At 44.3% G+C, this 21809-nt stretch overlaps 2 protein-coding genes across 2 annotated transcripts in view; one reads left to right on the top strand and one right to left on the bottom strand.

Moving 5' to 3' along the window:
* TM9SF4 (transmembrane 9 superfamily member 4) overlaps positions 1–21809 on the bottom strand; it is a 318186-nt gene that overhangs the window by 58718 nt on the left and 237659 nt on the right. The window lies entirely within an intron of this gene.
* Positions 10778–21809, top strand: part of COMMD7 (COMM domain containing 7) — a 43212-nt gene continuing 32180 nt past the window's right edge. Inside the window, exon 1 of the mRNA XM_075276881.1 lies at positions 10778–10845. The gene's annotated coding sequence lies outside the window, so the exon portion shown is untranslated. The remainder of the gene's footprint in view (positions 10846–21809) is intronic.

Below are 21809 nucleotides of genomic sequence, written 5' to 3' on the forward strand. Positions count from 1 at the left end.
GCTGCACCCTGTCGTAAATGCCGAGTGTTGTGCAAGCATGTCTGAATAGCTATGAGTTTAACATCCGGTTGTTCATTAGCACGTGAGTCATAAGGAACCAGTCCATTCATCTGTCTATCTCCTTCCCAACAATCAGTAATGACACTATACCGCCAGGTGGAATAGTGTGTGGTCGTTTATTATTATGTGGTGGAATAATCTGCAGTTATGTTATACATCATGATTTGGAAAGGTGGGTGATGTGCGAGTAGCCAAATCCGCCAACCCCCCCACCCGTTATAGAGTGATACTATGTTATGTGATAATGTCCAGTACCACACATATGACCGCTGAGGTAAATCGGTGCCCTCAGCAGCCACAGGGGCATAAGCCACTAAGGCCCAGTTCACATCTGCGCCAGATGATTCTGCCACAGAAACCGCCGAAGATTGTCAGAGAGAATAGTCCAGCATGGAGTTCTCTCCACCATTTGTATGCTAGACCGACGCACACCCGGTGGACCCTATACCTATTATAGTCTATACTATAGACTCTATAGGGTCCACAGGTATCCATTGTTTTAGCGGAAACACAGCACACAAAAAAAAGAAAAGTTTTTGCTGAGCTTTTCTCACTGGATTTTCTAACCTTAGCATTCTTGCTGATATAATTGACATGCTGTGATTTGCAAAAATGCAGCTTTTCTGTTTTTTTAGGGGGGAAATATGTGGATTTTATTCGCCAGAACCATATTTACTTTGCAGGTACTGTAAAATGCAGCATTTTTTTCATTGCAGCAAAAACACTGCGTTTCGCATCATGGGGCTTTAGCCTTAAAGGTTACCTGGCTTTTCATCCAATGTTGAACTAGCTCCAGGGTCTTGCTGGGCAATCTGTTCCCTGGCTGTGGAAGCCTTCATATGTGGTGTCCTATCAGTTATTCTGCTGTTAAAAGCCCTATTGTGGCTACAGTATATTTTGCATTTCTCTCTGAGAAATAAAAGTACATTACATTTTAGTCCAGAAGAGGGGTGGTGACCTTTTGTGTATAGTGCGCCAATTTGTTTTTCTAAGTCAAAAATGTTTCATGCAGTGATAGTGCGGATGATGGCCCCTACATGTAAGTTATAATTTGGAAATCATAACTGCAATTACTTAGTTGCCTTAGATTTCAATTCTGATTTATATATATATATATATATATATATATATATATATAATTTATTTTTTCAACCAAAGAAGGGACTTAAAGTGGTCTGCAGTGCAGCCTTTTTACCAAACTGTCCATCCTTGTTCAAAAAAATAATGCCCCTTTAACATGTTTAGAAATGTAGGAAAGATTTAAATTTATTGATACAGTTTTGGCGTAGGGTTAAAGGGATCCTATCATACAAACCTTTTTTTTTCTGAGTAACACATTGGAATGGCCTTAAGAAAGGCTATTCTTCTCCTACCTTTTGTTGTCTTCTCCACGCCGCCGTTCCGTAGGAATCTCGGTTCCTGTTGGTTTGCAAATGAGTTCTCTCACAGCACTGGGGGCAGGCCCCAGCGCTCAAATAGCACTGGGGGCATCCCCAATGCTGCGAGAGAACTCTCTCCTGCACTGCCTCCATCTTCATCAGCAGCGTCCTCTTCTTCCGGCGGTGGCTTGTAACTTCTAGGCCTCGGGCAGAGCAGACTGCGCATGATCACAGGCCACGAGAAAATGGCGGCTTGCACAGTATTGTAAGCACTGTATGAGCACTGGGGCCCGCCCCCAGTGCTGCAAGAGAACTCATTTGCATACCGACAAGAACCGGGATTCCTACTGAAAGGGGTGGTACTTCTCTGAACCAATTTGTAAAGCTGTTACTTGGTCCAATGTAAGTTATTTCATTAAACAAAGATTTACAGTTTTTTAGTGGCATTACCTTTGGGTGTAGGGTTTTACAAAGCTTTTTTATTTGGGAAGTCTCCTTGTGTGGCTCATATAATCCGTCTCTTTTTCTTTATTCAGTTTTGTTGTATATGTTTTTCTAAATACTTACACTATGGTTCAAAAGTTTAGGGTCACTTAGAAATTTCCTTATTTTTGAAAGAAAAGCACAGGTTTTTTTTTCTATGAAGATGACATTAAATTAATCAGAAATACACTCTATACATTGTGTCAGGGTCTGGGGTTGCTAGGTGGGGTGGCATAGACACACAAGTCCAGTTTCTTTAAGTCCAAAAGTTTTTATTTTCACTCCAAAAATAATGCAGCAACAAAAGAAACAATACAAAAATAAATGCGTGCCCGGCTAGGCTCTAGTTAAACATATAAGGTTACCTCACCTATAATAGCAGATTCAATAGCAAATTGAATGGTACAGGACACAGCTCCAACAGTGTGCCCTTCCTGCTGGCTCTCCAGCCAAGCTCTGTCCAAAGTCTTGCTGCTGGAGCTGACCTCACTGATGAGGACAACTCTCAGCAGCTGAGTTGCTACAGGATCAACAATAAAATGTGGACTGGAGGAGGTTGGAATGACAGGTCCCACTACCAACCTACCTGCCATTCCTAAAAAAAAAAACCAGCCCAATAGACAGAACTTGAAATAACGCCCAGCAGACAAAAGTTATCTGCTGAGAATCGTTAGTTATGTATGATAACCTGTTTCCCATAGTCCAAACAGCAGCACAACAGATGGGATATTCCTGCCCCTGTGTGCGGTTTAGGACAGGTGGAATTTTAATTAAATTAGTGCAGCAATTAACCCCGCCTATAAGAAGGTAAGAGGTTATAAAGTAAAATAATAATAGTAATAATAGGAAGGGAGTCTTGTGCTACTGTTTGGACTAAGGGAAACAGGTCATCATACATAACCAACGATTCTCCCACGTCCAAATCGCAGCAGACAGTTTGGCCGAAGGCGGTAGCCTCTGACCCTTGAAAGTCTAAACGATAGTGCTTAATAAAAGTGGATTGAGACTGCCAGGTAGCAGCAGAGCAAATATGTTCTAAGAAGACCGAATGCTTTTCCGCCCAGGAGGTAGACATCGCCCTAGTAGAGTGGACTTTGACAAAATCCGGGGGAGTAAGCCCCTGATATACAAATGAGAATCTTATCGCCTCCTTAATCCACCTGGCTAATGTGGGTTTTGAGACTTTAAACCCCTTGGATCGCCCTAGAAAGGAGACTAGTAAGTTTTCCTCCTTCCTAAAATTTACCTAGTACGCTCTAGGTAAATACGTAAGCATCTCACTATCTCTAGGGAATGCAATTTCTCCTCCTCAGGAGAGGAGGGAGAAGGAAAAAATACAGGTAAAGAAATAACCTGATTCAGGTTAGCATAGGAAGGGACTTTGGGCAAAAATCCAGGTAAAAAACTTAATTGGACACGATCAGGAAAAAAAGTGTAAGGCTCATGGGCTGTCAGAGCCTGTAATTCATCTACATGTTTAGCTGATGTAATCGCTAAAAGAAAGGCCATCTTTACAGACATAAACTTCTGGTCTACTTCCTGCATTGGTTCAAATGGACGACTACAAAGTCCCACTAAGACAGTACAAAGGTCCCACTGCGGAACCAGAGATCTTATGGAAGGCCTTAGCCTGGCTGCACCCTTGAGAAACCGGGTTATAAAGATATCTTGGGATAGGCGCATGTTCAGACAGGCAGATAAGGTGGCCACATGGACTTTAAAGAGGACCTTTCATCAGATTGGGCACAGGCAGTTCTATATACTGCTGGGAAGCTGACAGTGCGCTGAATTCAGCGCACTGTCGACTTTCCCGATCTGTGCCCCGGGTAAAGCGCTATCGGTTCCAGTACTGTAGCGCTTTACAGTCAGAAGGGCGTCCCTGGCTAACTGTCAGAAACGCACTGTCAGCTTTCCAGCAGTATATAGAACTGCCTGTGCCCCGGACCATGAAAGGTCCTCTTTAAGTGTGGCCCTTATCCAAGCCATCTTGCAAGAACTCTAACAGAGACGGTGTGGATGGGTTGTCATGGGACATTTGTTTGTTCACACACCAGGATTTGAAGCTATTAAAGATTCTGAGATAAGCCTGGCTGGTAGCAGGAGCTCCAGAATGAGCTATGGTGTTGCGGACGGCTGAGGATAATTCTTCTAGTCCAGGTATGGACCGGTCAACTTCCAGGCTGTCAAGTTGAACCTCTTGAGATCTTGGTATACTCTGGCACCTTGAGTGACCAGGGGAAGCCTCCAATATATCCCTCGACTCATCTGAATGAGTTGGGTAAACCAAGCCCTCTTTGGCCAAAATGGTATGATTGCTATTACTGACGCCTGCTCCTGTCTGACTTTCATCAATACTCTCAGTGTCATGGAAAGTGGGGGGAAGATGTATGCCAGCCTAAACCTCCATGGAATCGACAGGGTATCTACTGGCAAGGGTTCGTTCTCCAGATAGAGGTAACAAAATTTCTCCACCTTGGCGTTGTACTTGGTGGCCATCAGGTCAACCTCTGGAACTCTCCACATCTTGGTAATTTGATGGAAAATTTCTTTGTTCAGAGACCACTCGCCTGACACAGTCAGACCCTGACTTAACTGGTCCGCCAGCATGTTCAAGGACCCTTTGATGTGAACCACCATGAGATGTGTGAGATTCTTTTCTGCCCAGGCAGGAGAAAATAAGATCTGTTTCCCTCAGATGGGGGACCGGGTACCTCCCTGCTTGTTCAAGAAGATCGGGGGGAGAGGTGAATTAAGCGAGCAGCGCAGTTTAAGGTGTACCGGAGGGGGGCGAGGGTGTTAGCTGGGAGTCCACGGAGTAGGGTGTTACAGTAATCTAGGCGGGAGATTATGAGGGCCTGAACGAGTGTCTTAGTAGTTTCAGGGGTGAGAAAGGAGCGGATTCGGTGGATGTTCTTGAGTTGGAGGCGGCAGGAAGTGTTGAGGGTTTGAACGTGTGACTTGAAGGATAGGTCGTAGTCCATGGTTAGCCCAAGGCATCGGGCCCGTGGGACAGGGGTAATTGTGGTTCCATTAACTTTGATAGATGGGTCAAGTGGAGGGTCTATACAGGGTGGGGCGAAGATGAACTCCGTTTTCTCCATGTTGAGTTTGAGAAAGCGGGAGAGAGGAAGGAGGCTACAACAGTTAAACAGTCTGGAACTCTGGACAGTAGAGAGGTAATGTCTGGTCCAGAGATGTATATTTGGGTGTCGTCGAAGTAGCAATGGTATTTTAAACCATAAGATTCTATGAGTTGGCCCAGGCCAAGGGTGTAGATGGAGAACAGGAGGGGTCCTAGGACGGAGCCTTGGGGGACACCTACAGAGAGAGGGCGTGGTGGGGAGGTGGTGTGTGAGTGGGAGACACTGAATGTGCGGTCAGTGAGGTATACTGCATCCGCAGATGCTGACATGAGACCAAGGACTTTCATGGTCGTTTGGATTGATACCCGACACCTCTGGTAGAGATGGTTGACAGCCAATCTGATCTTCTCCTTCCTTTGAGGAGGAAGAGACAATGTCATCTGGATGGAGTCTAGGACACACCCTAGGAAGGTCTTCCTTGTGGATGGTACAACGCCTGACTTGTCCCAGTTGATTATCCACCCGAAGTTCTGGAGGAAGGAGGTGGTCACTTGAAGCTGGTTTTTTAGTAGCTCCTCTGAGTGAGCTTTCAATAGCCAATCATCCAGATATGGGACTATGAATAACCCTTGAAGCCTGAGATAAGCAGCAATGGGTGCTATGACTTTTGTAAAAACATAAGTAGCCGACGTGATGCCGAATGGCAGGGCCACAAACTTAAGATGACATAATCGGCCTTCTAATAGCATGGCTATTCTCAGATATTTCCCGAGGGTAGGAAAAATCGGGATATGGAGATCGGAATCTTTAAAAGAGGACCTTTCATCAGATTGGGCACAGGTAGTTCCATATACTACTGGAAAGCTGACAGTGCACTGAATTCAGTGCACTATCAGCTTTCCCGATCTGTGCCCCAGGTAAAGCGCTATGGGTCCCGGTACCGTAGTGCTTTACAGTCAGAACGAGTATTATCAGGAGGGGAGGGGGCGTTCTTCCCCGCTCATACAGTACAGCACGATAGGCGCTGCTGTGGAGAAGGACTGTCAGAAACACCCTTCTGACTGTAAAGCGGGAAAGCTGACAGTGCGCTGAATTCAGAGCACTGTCGGCTTTCCAGCAGTATATGGAACTGCCTGTGCCCAATCTGATGAAAGGTCCTCTTTAAGATCCAAGGTGGCAAGAACGTCACCAGGTTGCAGAAAGGCGACTACTGATTTTATAGTTTTCATGCGGAAATGCAGCTTGCGGATGAAGTGGTTCAGGTACCTGAGTTCGATTATCATCCTCCAGCCCCTGATGCTTTTGGTACCAGGAAGACTGGAGAATACACACCTGCGCCTCTCTCGTCCAGAGGTACTGGTTCCAGAGCCGCTTTGTCCAGATACTCTTGGATCATACCTTCCAGGCACGCTTGTTTTTGATTGGAAAAAGCGGGTTGCAATATATCTGGCGCGAGGAGAATTAGTTGAATTAGTTGGAGGACCCAAGGGTCCTGGATGTTTTGGCGCCAGGCTGGAAGGAAGCTTTTTAGGTGATCACCGACAGGTGGAGAGCTGTCCACAGGAGGGGTACAATAATTGCCAAAAAGAAGACTTTTTTGGTTCCTCCTTGGAGAAACGATGGCCAGATCCTCTGGACTGGAACCCAGATCTTCTAGTATACTGCGGCCTGGATGAAGACTGGCGCTGGGAACCTCTACCACGAGATGATGTTCCGGGTCTGCTTCTGTAGGACTGAGGAAGGGACTTCCCTTTACTATCTGCCAGTCCCTCCATAATTTCATCCAACTGTTTGCCAAACAGCCTTCCAGATTTGAATGGAAGGCCACAGTTATTTTACTTAGAGGCATTGTCTGCTTTCCATGGCTTGAGCCAAAGAGGCCTTCTGGTGGCAGCTGCTAAGGCCATACCCTTGGCGGCACCTGGGATTCCCAGCCAGTCTCCCACGTTGGTAATTGCCAGGCCTGAAGCTGCTTGGCGGCTGCAATCTGACAAGGGTAGGCATATTCAGCTTAGAATGACTGCTGACAAACGTCCTACTATATAGCAAAAAAATAAAAAAAATCATGGGGTTTGGAAGGAGGGGAGTCAAAAATGAAAAATGATTTTAAAAAAATGCCCACGGTGGGAAGGGGTTAATGGGTGACAGGCAGTTACGAGCGCTCCCATTGAAGTGAATGGGAAGTGTTCGGCAGTCTGCTGTAATGCCGGCGTGTACGGCTCTCATACACGCCCGGCGTTACGTAGTGTGCATGCACCCTTATGTTGTTTTTGTAGGGGATTGAAGCCCCTCACATTCTAGGAGAGAATCTTACATGAGAGATGAGACTGATGGTGCTGACTGAATATCTACTGCAAAGAGGTAGCTCCTGGTTAGGCTATGAAATTGTAGAGACCACAAGGTCAGCATGTACAGAGATTCAAGGAAGCAGTGCATAAAAAGAGAACTAAACCATTAAAAACACAGAGAACAGGGAACAACTCAAATAGAACAAATATTGTAGAGCACGTACCAGAGGAAAAGGATTACGCAATTATCCCCAATACACCATAGGAGGAACATGGTGTCCGTTGTCATGGCATTACCCTCTCATAAAGGGGGTTGAAGGCTAGCCCAATTTCTGAAACAAGGCCATATGAGGGATAGTGGCAGTTTTAAAAACTAGTTGTCCAATGGGATAAAAGATAAGATAATCCTTTAATAGTCCCACAATGGGGAAATTTCAGTGATACAGTTTCATGGATGGTGCAGTAGTATATAACAAGAGAAAAAAACACATACAAGCTCATGGCAGATAGAGAAATCCTAGGAATCAGAGCAACTAAAAAGGAAAGAAACACAGACACATGGCAGGATCATGTAGTTCTCTGTGTGGAGTCTTGTTAATAATAATACAGCCCGACCGTGGTTGGAGGACATGAGGAGGGGTCACAGCATGTAGATATAACAAGCAGAAAACATTTTTGCAGAGGTGGGGGACATATGCAGCTATCATGATAACATGTGGCAGTTCCTTTGGTAGGTGGTGAGATCTCCTGCTCACAGCTGATAGTTTGGTATCTTGTATCAGCGCTATTGTCCATTAACCACAAAAAAATGCCCCAAATGTCCTTCATCGCAGCCCTCCTCCGTTCTTCTTACCACTGTTTTCTACTGCCCAGAGAGGTCTGAAGCCATCCAGGTAGACAGGGTGCTGCTCTCTTGCCAAGCTTCCATAACTCCTGGGGGTAGGTGGGTGATGGTAGGTTCCCAGGCTGTAACAGAGTCCCACGTGTCCACAGTAATAGAAAGAAATACCAGTCAGCTGTAGCATCTTCACACACCAGCAATAGACTCCAAAAATCATCTCCTTGAAGGAAGAAGTCCGCATTTCCATGTAGGTTTCTCCTCCTTGCCGCATGGTGAGCCATGCTGTCCTAGCTGGGGGGATGGTAATAGGCGCATGTGGAAACCAGCTGAACCAGGTCTTGTCGTTGTCCATGCTTTACAGTAGAAACAAAACACTCCACAGGGTCTTCCATTCGATTTATAGTTGCTAATTCATAGTGCTAGATTGCTTAGTTACACGATTCTTGAAGATACAGAGGAAAAGAGTGAGAAAGGAAAGATAGAGATTGCTCCCAGCTTGGAGCCCTGTATCGAGGCAGCCACTAAGGGCGCCAGGAAGTAGGAGGGGGGGGGTTCTCATATGTGCAATAGACATAGAAAAAGCAAGAACTATAGGAAATAAAACATGTCAAAATGGGAAATAATATAGTAGGGTATATGGTAGGCTTACCCAAAGTGATAAAATAACAACAATATACGGTAGATAAGCAAAAAGTGTCTATACCTGAGGGTAACCAGACAAAGATATAAGTAACATACATGTCAGGTTGAGCGTGTATGGCCCAGAGGCTGAGGGTACCTGAGCATGCATGGAGCATGCTTCCGTTTAGTTTGCCAAGTACAGTTAGGTCTTTGACCACAATTCCTTCTAGCTTGAGGGTGTCCAGATCTTCTTTCAAGGAATGAATGACAGTTATTACCATTGATAGAGCATGCAATCTCCAGTGGATTTGTGTCTTCTGAAGATCCAAGAAAATTGGAAGCATAGTACTGCTTCCATCCAAGGTGGTTGGGGCTAGGTCAGCAAAATGTTGAACTGAAGGAATCATACGGGTTAGAGGAACTGATCTCTTAATTCAGAGTAATGCAACTTTAGAATGAGATCTCTAGGGATAGTGGAGTACTTAGAGCGCCTTAGAGCCATGTACACAAACCATCTGTAGTTATGTCGGGTCACTTTTAGGTAATGGTGCCCTGAACAGATTATACACAGTGTCCTTCAGTGTGATTGTCTCTGACTTCCCTCCTATCCTGATGTTCACCCTCCTGGACCTGTTTTCCAGGTCTTCCAATTTAAGTTCCATGGCATCAAACCGCTGGGTTTATTAGTCAAGGAGGGACTTATTCTCCTCAAGGGCATCAGCAACTTCATCCATACAATCATCAACTTTAACACCCTGGTGCCTAAGTCATTTATCCCTTTGGTGAAATCTGTAACACAGTATAATGTCCATTATTGTATGCAGTATAATGTCACATAGTGACCTCGCCATAAAGTATAATGTCACATAGTGGCCCCTGAACAAAGTATAATGTCACGTAGTTGGCCCCTACAGTGCTCCTTGCAAATATTGGAAAAATTCACTAGAACCCAAAATTTTGGGGATTCACCGTCCAAGAACTATTCTTATACTGTAGTAGTGGCACAGGTAGCGCGATGCAGTGATGTAATCTTGCCACCTGTGCTGCGACTTCCTGTGCGCTATTGGAAATCCTTTATGGCAGAGCAGACTTTTCAGCTTCCTGCTTTGTAATAGAATTAAACAGTATTGGTGTGCACAGCACTGCACGCCAATACAGCTGTCAAGCTCCTGAAATCCAAAGCATCAGGTTTTTAGGGCCTTAGCATTTTGCAAATTTATATTGTTTTCTGATTATGAATATGGTTCTGTTTCTCCTTTTTGCAGTTTGGATGAGTTTGAAAATGAAAAAAAAAAAAATACAGACTATATAAAAAAACTGATAATACAGAATAAAAAATGCCAGTGCAGTTTTTGATGCCGGTTTTCAAGCCACAGTTAGAAGTGGATGCAACAGGAAGCAGAAATGTAAGCTCTTCGTCTGTAGTTCCCCTTCCTTTTGAATCCTCTTTTGGCTTTTGCTCAAAAAGCTGAATGGAAAACCATCAAGCTAGGTTTACATATGCGCTGCGCTCGTCCGCTAAAACAGCGGGTTACCCACAGACAGCAGGGGACCCTGTAGACTAATAATGGGTTCTGCTGGGTGTCCACCATTCCTATGCTGAAATTGGCAGAGAGAAAATTCCTCAGTGCAAGGCTTTTCTTTCCACCGATTTCTGGCATTTTCTGTGGTCTCCAGCCGATGCAGATGTGAACTTAGCCCCACAGAAACTGGCATTTTTCACAAAATACCGTATTTTTCAGACTATAAGACGTACTCTTTTTCCCCTAAATCTGGGGGGAAAATGAGCGTGCGTCTTATAGTCCAAATGTGGAGATCACCATGTTCCTGCCACTATGACTATGACTAAGAGCGTTTAGTTTGAAACGCGTCAGTCTGTAACCATCACGTTTCATTTCTAAATTTTTTTTCCTTGGTACATACTCATATTTTAATCATGGTTATTCAATAAAACAAAGAAAAGAATTTTTTATCTGGAAAAAAAAGTCTGCTGGATTGTCCTTCATTTTACGTTGGATATTCTCTCTGAGGTTGTTTTCCTAGGTCGGAGAAAATCTGGAGATCCAAGCAGCTTTTCCATCCAAGGAACCGTGAGTGTGTCCTGTTTTCAATTTTTTAGTGCTAAGCTGTGGGCTGTGTTTCCCTTCCCTCACCCCCTTTCATGCATGTTCCTGCCACTGCTGGCTTCCTGCAGCGACAGGAGCGTGGCAATGCTGCAGGCCCCGGCACCTGTGCCGGCATCTAAAACCTTCCCGGCATCCGCCATTCTATTGCCGGGATGCCGGGTCTGTAAGAATAATGGCGGCCGCTCTGCTGCAGAGCGATTGCCATAGCAACCGGGTCTCCGCTATACACGGAGGCCCAAAGCTAATGCCCGCAATTAGAATGCATTCTAATTGCGTGCATTAAAACTTAACCCCCCCTTCCCCCCAATGTGTAGAATACACCCCTATACCTTTAAAGTTGCAGGCTGGCTCCTGCGCGGCGAGGTCGCAGAAGCCGACCTGTTCCGGTGACAGCCGGGAGCCAACTGAAGGCTCCCAGGCCTGTCATAGCTATATTACAGCCGTAATAGTAATGTAGGAATCTCCCATAGATGGCAATACACTTCTATTGCCGTCTATGGGACTTGCAATCAAATGATTGCAGGTTCAAGCCACCTAGGGAGAAGGGGCAATAAAATAGTGGGAAAAAAAAAAAAAACTTAAAAAAAAATAAAGTGAATAAAACTTCTAAATCACCTCCATTCCCTAGAATACATATAAAAGTAGAAAATTACTGTGAAACACATACACATTAGGAATCCCTGTGTCCGAAAATGCCCAGTCTACTAATATTTTTCAAACCGTGCTTTTTTTTCACCGTTTTGCCTCTGATTTAAATAAAAGGTAATCTAAGCAATAGACATTCCCCAAAATGGTATAACTAAAAAGTACATCTGACCCCGCAAAAAAAAAAAAAAATGCTCTATGGATCTCCGTACAGCTGCAGGGTCACCTGTCAATGTGGCCTTGCAGCTGTTGCAAAACTACAACTCCCATATATTAAATACTAGCTGGTACCCGCGACTTCGTCTGCGGTGATTGTAGAAGTGGGTATATACAGGCGTGGGTAAGGTTTTCGTACTGTGTATAAGGTAAGGGATATGAAATGTAAGTTTGTATCTTGTTTTAGCTGTAATTCAGAGAATACGTGAGACTTTTGTGTTGAAGTTAATTTGTATTTGAGCTGCTATATATACGGTGTTGTGAGAAACTTTACATAGTGACTTTGGGACAGAAGTATTTGAAGTTAACCCTTTCCCGCCGATGGCATTTTTTGATTTTCGTTTTTCGTTTTTGACTCCCCTCCTTCTAAACCCCATAACTTTTTTATTTCTCCGCTCCCAGAGTCATATGAGGTCTTAATTTTTCTGGGACAAATTTTTCTTCAAGATGCCACCATTATTTATTCTATATAATGTACTGGGAAGCAGGGAAAAAATTCAGAATGTGGTGGATTTGAAGAAAAAATGCATTTCAGCGACTTTCTTACGGACTTTGGTTTTACGGCGTTCACTGTGCAACCAAAATGACATGTCCCCTGTATTCTGTGTTTCGTTACGATTCCGGGGATACCAAATTTATATGGTTTTATTTACATTTTGACCCCTTAAAAAAATCCAAAACTATGTTAAAAATTTTTTTTTGAAAAGTCGTCATATTCCGACAGCCGTAACTTTTTTATACGTCCGTGTACGGGGATGCATAGGGCGTCTTTTTTTGTGGGACCGGGTGTATTTTGTAGTTCTACCATTTTCGGGAAATGTTATTGCTTTGATCACTTTTTATTCAAATTTTTATCAGAATCAAAACAGTGAAAAAACGGCGGTTTTGCACTTTTGACCATTTTTCCCGCTACGGCGTTTACCGAACAGGAAAAATATTTGTATAGCTTTGTAGAGCGGTCAATTTCGGACGCGGGGATACCTAACTTGTATGTGTTTCACAGTTTTTAACTACTTTTATATGTGTTCTAGGGAAAGGGGGGTGATTTGAATTTTTAATCCTTTTTATTGGTTTTAAATTTTTGTTCCTTTTTTTTAAACTTTTTTTTTTTGCATTTATTAGACCGCCTAGGGGTATTGACATGGGTGGGCGGTGTCGCGGATTGTCAGAGCGGTGGGGGTCGGCAAACATGGCTGCTCCAGAGCGTTATAGAGCGCCTCCTGGAGTATCGTTAAGGTGAGGGGCAAAGTGGTAAAGTATATGTATATGTGATTGTGTGGGGTTAGGGGCTAGGCTGTAGAGGGCAATAGGAATTTTGTGGCTTGCTATGGTCCAAAGTGTGTGAGATTGCAGAGATGGTGGTGTGAGTTTGGGTTTTGTGGGGTTCCTGGCACAAACGTATGTGCGCTATTGTGACGAAAAGTAGCCTATTGCGCAATCGAGTGTATTAACTATGTTTGTGGAAACTTTCAGCCAAATCGGTCGAGCGGGTTTTGCGTGATTGAGGAACAAACATCCGAACAGACAAACTCACAAACTTTCACATTTATAATATTAATAGGATTTTACCTTTTTTTTTGCTTCAAAATTTTTTTCCCTATTTTCCTCCTCTGAAACCTAGGTGCGTCTTATAGTCCGAAAAATACGGTACTATGTGGAAACTGTCCTCAAAATGAATGTGTTAGGCACTTATGAGACATACTGTCAGACTGGATAGTAGTCAGGACCTTGGTGATATTTACTAGAGATGAGCGAACAGTGTTCTATCGAACACATGTTCGATCGGATATCAGGGTGTTCGCCATGTTCGAATCGAATCGAACACCACGTGGTAAAGTGCGCCAAAATTCGATTCCCCTCCCACCTTCCCTGGCGCCTTTTTTGCACCAATAACAGCGCAGGGGAGGTGGGACAGGAACTACGACACTGGGGGCATTGAAAAAAATTGGAAAAAGTCATTGGCTGCCGAAATCAGGTGACCTCCATTTTAGACGAATAGTGGATTTCAAATCCGGGTCATATGAGAATGTGAACTTTGTGACTATGAGACAGGGATAGCTGTACAGGCAGGGATAGCTAGGGATAACCTTTATTTAGGGGGGAATGTTATTAAAAATAACTTTTTGGGGCTCTATCGGGTGTGTAATTGTGATTTTTGTGAGATAAACTTTTTCCCATAGGGATGCATTGGCCAGCGCTGATTGGCCGAATTCCGTACTCTGGCCAATCAGTGCTGGCCAATGCATTCTATTAGCTTGATGAAGCAGAGTGTGCACAAGGGTTCAAGCGCACCCTCGGCTCTGATGTAGCAGAGCCGAGGCTGCACAAGGGTTCAAGCGCACCCTCGGCTCTGATGTAGGAGAGCCGAGGGTGCACTTGAACCCTTGTGCACCCTCAGCTCTGCTACATCAGAGCCGAGGGTGCGCTTGAACCCTTGTGCACACTCTGCTTCATCAAGCTAATAGAATGCATTGGCCAGCGCTGATTGGCCAATGTATTCTATTAGCCTGATGAAGTAGAGCTGAATGTGTGTGCTAAGCACACACATTCAGCTCTACTTCATCGGGCTAATAGAATGCATTGGCCAGCGCTGATTGGCCAGAGTACGGAACTCGACCAATCAGCGCTGGCTCTGCTGGAGGAGGCGGAGTCTAAGATCGCTCCACACCAGTCTCCATTCAGGTCCGACCTTAGACTCCGCCTCCTCCGGCAGAGCCAGCGCTGATTGGCCGAAGGCTGGCCAATGCATTCCTATGCGAATGCAGAGACTTAGCAGTGCTGAGTCAGTTTTGCTCAACTACACATCTGATGCACACTCGGCACTGCTACATCAGATGTAGCAATCTGATGTAGCAGAGCCGAGGGTGCACTAGAACCCCTGTGCAAACTCAGTTCACGCTAATAGAATGCATTGGCCAGCGCTGATTGGCCAATGCATTCTATTAGCCCGATGAAGTAGAGCTGAATGTGTGTGCTAAGCACACACATTCAGCACTGCTTCATCACGCCAATACAATGCATTAGCCAGTGCTGATTGGCCAGAGTACGGAATTCGGCCAATCAGCGCTGGCTCTGCTGGAGGAGGCGGAGTCTAAGGTCGGACCTGAATGGAGACTGGTGTGGAGCGATCTTAGACTCCGCCTCCTCCAGCAGAGCCAGCGCTGATTGGTCGAGTTCCGTACTCTGGCCAATCAGCGCTGGCCAATGCATTCTATTAGCCCGATGAAGTAGAGCTGAATGTGTGTGCTTAGCACACACATTCAGCTCTACTTCATCAGGCTAATAGAATACATTGGCCAATCAGCGCTGGCCAATGCATTCTATTAGCTTGATGAAGCAGAGTGTGCACAAGGGTTCAAGCGCACCCTCGGCTCTCCTACATCAGAGCCGAGGGTGCGCTTGAACCCTTGTGCAGCCTCGGCTCTGCTACATCAGAGCCGAGGGTGCGCTTGAACCCTTGTGCACACTCTGCTTCATCAAGCTAATAGAATGCATTGGCCAGCACTGATTGGCCAGAGTACGGAATTCGGCCAATCAGCGCTGGCCAATGCATTCTATTAGCCCGATGAAGTAGAGCTGAATGTGTGTGCTAAGCACACACATTCAGCACTGCTTCATCACGCCAATACAATGCATTAGCCAGTGCTGATTGGCCAGAGTACGGAATTCGGCCAATCAGCGCTGGCTCTGCTGGAGGAGGCGGAGTCTAAGATCGCTCCACACCAGTCTCCATTCAGGTCCGACCTTAGACTCCGCCTCCTCCAGCAGAGCCAGCGCTGATTGGCCGAATTCCGTACTCTGGCCAATCAGCACTGGCTAATGCATTGTATTGGCTTGATGAAGCAGTGCTGAATGTGTGTGCTTAGCACACACATTCAGCTCTACTTCATCGGGCTAATAGAATGCATTGGCCAGCGCTGATTGGCCGAATTCCGTACTCTGGCCAATCAGCACTGGCTAATGCATTGTATTGGCTTGATGAAGCAGTGCTGAATGTGTGTGCTTAGCACACACATTCAGCTCTACTTCATCGGGCTAATAGAATGCATTGGCCAATCAGCGCTGGCCAATGCATTCTATTAGCGTGAACTGAGTTTGCACAGGGGTTCTAGTGCACCCTCGGCTCTGCTACATCAGATTGCTACATCTGATGTAGCAGTGCCGAGTGTGCATCAGATGTGTAGTTGAGCAAAACTGACTCAGCACTGCTAAGTCTGCATTCGCATAGGAATGCATTGGCCAGCCTTCGGCCAATCAGCGCTGGCTCTGCCGGAGGAGGCGGAGTCTAAGGTCGGACCTGAATGGAGACTGGTGTGGAGCTATCTTAGACTCCGCCTCCTCCAGCAGAGCCAGCGCTGATTGGTCGAGTTCCGTACTCTGGCCAATCAGCACTGGCCAATGCATTTCTATGGGGAAAAGTTAGCTTGCGAAAATCGCAAACTGACAGGGATTTCCATGAAATAAAGTGACTTTTATGCCCCCAGACATGCTTCCCCTGCTGTCCCAGTGTCATTCCAGGGTGTTGGTATCATTTCCTGGGGTGTCATAGTGGACTTGGTGACCCTCCAGACACGAATTTGGGTTTCCCCCTTAACGAGTTTATGTTCCCCATAGACTATAATGGGGTTCGAAACCCATTCGAACACTCGAACAGTGAGCGGCTGTTCGAATCGAATTTCGAACCTCGAACATTTTAGTGTTCGCTCATCTCTAATATTTACCAATTCTCCTGTCTGGGAAGCTCCTGAAAACAGGGATGACCTCCTGAAAGAGTGGATAAATCTCCTGGGCCCAGGAGAATGCTCCCACATCCACCGGGCTCTCTGTTATTTCATACTAGCTGGTACCCGCGACTTCGTCTGCGGTGATTGTAGAAGTGGGTGTATACAGGTGTGGGTAAGGTTTTTGTACTGTGTATAAGGTATGGGATAGGACATGTAACTTTGTATCTTGTTTTTGCTGTAATTCAGAGAATACGTGAGACTTTTGTGTTGAAGTTAATTTGTATTTGAGCTGCTATATATACGGTGTTGTGAGAAACTTTACATAGTGACTTTGGGACAGAAGTATTTGAAGTTAACCCTTTCCCGCCGATGGCATTTTTTGATTTTCTTTTTTGACTCCCCTCCTTCTAAACCCCATAACTTTTTTATTTCTCCACTCCCAGAGCCATATGAGATCTTAATTTCTCCTGGGACAAATTTTTCTTCATGATGCCACCATTATTTATTCTATATAATGTACTGGGAAGCAGGGAAAAAATTCAGAATGGGGTGGATTTGAAGAAAAAATGCATTTCTGCGACTTTCTTACGGGCTTTGGTTTTACGGCGTTCACTGTGCAACCAAAACGACATGTCCCCTGTACTCTGTGTTTCGTTACGATTCCGGGGATACCAAATTTATATGGTTTTATTTACATTTTGACCCCTTAAAAAAAATCCAAAACTGTGTTAAAAAATTATTTTTGGAAAAGTCATCATATTCTGACAGCCGTAACTTTTTTATACGTGCGTGTACGAGGATGTATAGGGCGGCTTTTTTTGCGGGACCGGGTGTACTTTGTAGTTCTACCATTTTCGGGAAATGTTATTGCTTTGATCACTTTTTATTCAAATTTTTATCAGAATCAAAACTGGCGGTTTGGCACTTTTGACCATTTTTCCCGTTACGGCGTTTACCGAACAGGAAAAATATTTGTATAGCTTTGTAGAGCGGGCGATTTCGGACACGAGGATACCTAACATGTATGTTTTTCACAGTTTTTAACTACTTTTATATGTGTTCTAGGGAAAGGGGGGTGATTTGAATTTTTAATCCTTTTTTTTTTTTTTTTAAATATTTTTTTTTACTTTTTTTAAACTTTTTTTTTTGCATTTATTAGACCCCCTAGGGGTATTGACATGGGTGGGCGGTGTCGCGGATTGTCACAGCGGTGGGGGTCGGCAAACATGGCTGCTCCGGAGCGTTAAAGAGAGACTCCTGGAGTATCGTTAAGGTGAGGGGCAAAGTGGTAAAGTATATGTATATGTGATTGTGTGGGGTTAGGGGCTAAGCTGTAGAGGGGAATGTGAATTTTGTGGCTTGCTATGGTCCAAAGTGTGTGAGATTGCAGAGATGGTGGTGTGAGTTTGGGTTTTGTGGGGGTCCTGGCACAAAAGCATGTGCGCTGTTGTGACGAAAAGTAGCCTATTGTTTAATCGGGTGTATTAACTATGTTTGTGGAAAATTTCAGCCAAATCGGTGGAGCGGTTTTTCCGTGATTGAGGAACAAACATCCGAACATGCAAACATCCAAACACACAAACCCACAAACTCACAAACTTTCACATTTATAATATTAATAGGATTTGAATGAGATTATGAGAAGCTCTAAGGTTTAATCTTAATTTTCTTGTTTTTGCTTATAGGTGTTTTCCAGAAAATTTTTTTAATGGTGATTCTCTAGTATAGACCATAAATATCTGATGGGGGGGCGATGGCAAACAGCTGTTCGTGTGGCAGATACTGTTAATGCATTTCAGCTCTTATTGATGTCTGCACGGCCACTATAAAGTGTATAGATTTATAGATCTATCAGATATTTAGCTCAGAAAAATCCTTTAACTACTTCCGGACCGCCCATAGACTATATACGTCCGGGAAGTGGTTGCCTTGTTCTGACAGGACGTACCGGTACATCCAGTCAGAACACAGCAGCTGCACGGAGATGCTGTAACTTCAACCAGAGCTCCCAGAGAGATGGCAGGGAAGGTTTATTCCCTTCCCTGCCATCTCGATCACTGTGTATACAGCGTACAATGAGTGCTGTATACACGGCTATGGGCGCCGCCATGATGTGGCCGCCCTCTGACCCGGCGGTCACATGATCTGCCAGGAGCAGCGTCTTGCAAGAGCTGCTGGGTCCTACAGGACCCAGATCAGCTCTGTATACTGTGTATACAGCGTGCAGGAGGCTGGATTCCTCCTGCAACTGAGGCTATATGTACCAGCCTCAGTTGCAGGGGAAATCAGCCTCCAATACAAAAAAAAGTGATGAAATGTCCCCAAAGGTCTCTTATCACCTTATGGGGACACAATCTGAAAAAAATAAAAATATAATAAAAAAGTTTTTAAAAAATGTAAATAAAATAATTAAAAAAATAATACGCTAATAAAACGCCGTTATTAAAGGTTATAGCCCCATCCCCGATGACACCATACAAAATAAAAATTACCGTAACGGAGAGGAAAAACTATTTTATAAAGTTTTTCAGTGACACTTTATTAAAACACATTCGAAAATAAAAACAACATAAAAATAAAGCCCTATTTGTCCCCGAAAAAAAGCGCAAAAATTAGTTGACTGAGACATACGGGAAAAATGTTACAGACCTCAAAACCGCACATACAAAATAAACCTAAAATGTGTCTGGTCCTGGACCACAAATTGGCCCGGTACTGAAGTGGTTAAAGAAAGTAAAAAACAAAAGTTTCATTATCTGAGAAAAGGAGAAGGATTCACGTGTATCTGATGCCGATACCTCACAACTATTGAGTAACTCAAAGAAACTGTTTATCACAACTTGTGGCAGGAGGAGAAGGTCTGCACTGAATATATCACTCTGAGCAGGGTTAACAACAATTTCTCCATTCAGATGGCAATCAGAATCTTATTCTTCAAAATGGCAAATTAAAGGTTACCTGAGATTTCATGAAAAGTTGAAATATGTGCAGGGTCTTACTGGGCAGTCTTGAATATATATGATCCATTATGGTAAACAAAATAGAACAAATGTATTTGTATGGTGCAGGGATACAATTAAATATATATATATTGACTTGGTAGAAGCCAGACCCAAACAGGGACGCAGAACGTGCAGCAAACTGGTTTATTTAGAAAAAAACCCCAGAAAAATAAATAAACCTTGACTTCAGGCACAAAATGAACAAAACAAAATAGAGCTTTAACTACATGCAAGAATAAAATAAATACCTGCTTGTCCGAGCCACTAGCTAAACAAAACTGATAACCTAACTATATATGTGGCTTACTTCCAGCCACACGAACAAAACAGGAGCAATATAGTCTCACAAGACTCAGGGTTACCGGATAGACCCACACACCTCTTTTCACCTCATGGAACTGCCCTGCAATGCAGGAGCTGCAGCCTTTTCTGGCCTAGTAATGAGCCAAGGATCTACACCTGGGCTGAGGCCTACTCCAGATCTGCCCTGGATAACACATATGTCAGAAACCTGGGGCTGATATATCTGGACTTCAGCACTCTGCCTGTCTCCTTCTCACAAGATATATAGTGAATAAGCTTCAACCTATCCCTTTACTCTAATATGTGTGTGAATGACTGAAAGGTATGCAAATTAGAATAATAAAAAAAAAGACAAAGAATACAATGCACTAAAAAGCACATTCCCATTTTATTTTCTCTATTGTATTGTACTTTTACCTGTATTTGCTTGATGATCATCTGCTGTATACTCTGTTATATACTCTTATATGCTGCATATAACATTTATAAAGCTTGTTTCATATTATCCTATGAATCCAGGCATTCATGGGGCGTGAGTGGGAGTTAAGAAGGGTGATCGCAGATGTGCCAAGCAGCTTGTTAAGGTGAAAGCCCTCACAGAGGGTAAACACATTTCCAGTGTAATGCTATAAAGGATCTTGGCCGCTTTGCACAGACATAAGAACAATTTAATAGACTTCCTACCAAGATGTTTAGGAGGTAAATTCACAAATTATATAAGAAGATCTAGCGAAACACCTTGTAATAAAAGTGCATTAGTCATCCCTTTCACCTCCTTCCAGAAACCCAATACCAAAGGGCATTCCCAAAAAATCTGAAATAAAAAAAGCAGTTGGAAGGGAGAACCTCAAAGAACCAAAGACAAGACGTAACAGTGTAAAAACAGGGCTCCAACCGCTACATATTTCAACCACGCGGATTTTCCCGAAAACTCCTACAAAGATTTGTGGGAAGAATATGCAAATCTGCCTTCCATGATGTAATTAGGAAGACAGTTGCTGCCTCATTGTTGCAAACCAATAGAGGGCGCTCACTGGAATGTGCAAGCCTGTCTTAAGACAGGATTCCAGTGAAATAACCCAATAATGGCTGCTCCCTTTAGCCTCATGCCCGACCTTCCAAGAGGCCTTTGTTTAGCAATGACGCTGGGATTAATACCAGGTATAGTCTCTCAATCGAGGACAGCTGTTTCGATCTGGTTGGATCTCATCAGCCCGATGTAGAGAGGACTATAACCTGGTAGAGGTGAGAGGCTTAGACAGGGTTCGGGGGATATTGTCACTCCTTAGGGAGAGACCACCATATAGGTGTGTGGAGACTTGTTAAGCCTTTAGCACTCCACTTTGCAAGGAACTATGGGAAGAATATGCAAATCTGCCTTCCATGATGTACTTAGGAAGACAGTTGCTGCCTCATTGTTGCAAACCAATAGAGGGCGCTCACTGGAATGTGCAAGCCTGTCTTAAGACAGGATTCCAGTGAAATAACCCAATAATGGCTGCTCCCTTTAGCCTCATGCCCGACCTTCCAAGAGGCCTTTGTTTAGCAATGACGCTGGGATTAATACCAGGTATAGTCTCTCAATCGAGGACAGCTGTTTCGATCTGGTTGGATCTCTACAAAGATTTGGGGAGAATTCGCTTTTCCAAAAATGGGATGGTGTATCTCAAATAAGTGGAGTGCCTTGAGGCTGGGGCTGCATATAACTGGGACGCCTGGTCATCATATAGACTGATCATGTGGAACAAGAAACCAAATTGGAGCGTATAGTTCCTATATCCCGGGTATTGCGCTCCTCTTTAAGAACTTGATGTGACACGCCTTGAAGTTAATTTAACAGGCTTTTATTCATAGACAGATAACGCGTTTCGTTGCTTGCAAACATGCAACATGCACCCCTTCATCAGATCTTTTGTGCCTGACGTGATAGCCTCTGTATGAGGCTGATCCAGTGGCATAACAAGGAATGGCGGGGCCCCGTGGCGAACTTTTGACATGGGGCCCCCCCTCTTCCTGACACTAAAGACAGACAGATAGA

The sequence above is a fragment of the Leptodactylus fuscus genome, chromosome 6 (assembly GCF_031893055.1).
Source record: "Leptodactylus fuscus isolate aLepFus1 chromosome 6, aLepFus1.hap2, whole genome shotgun sequence".
Classification (NCBI taxonomy): Eukaryota; Metazoa; Chordata; class Amphibia; order Anura; family Leptodactylidae; genus Leptodactylus; species Leptodactylus fuscus.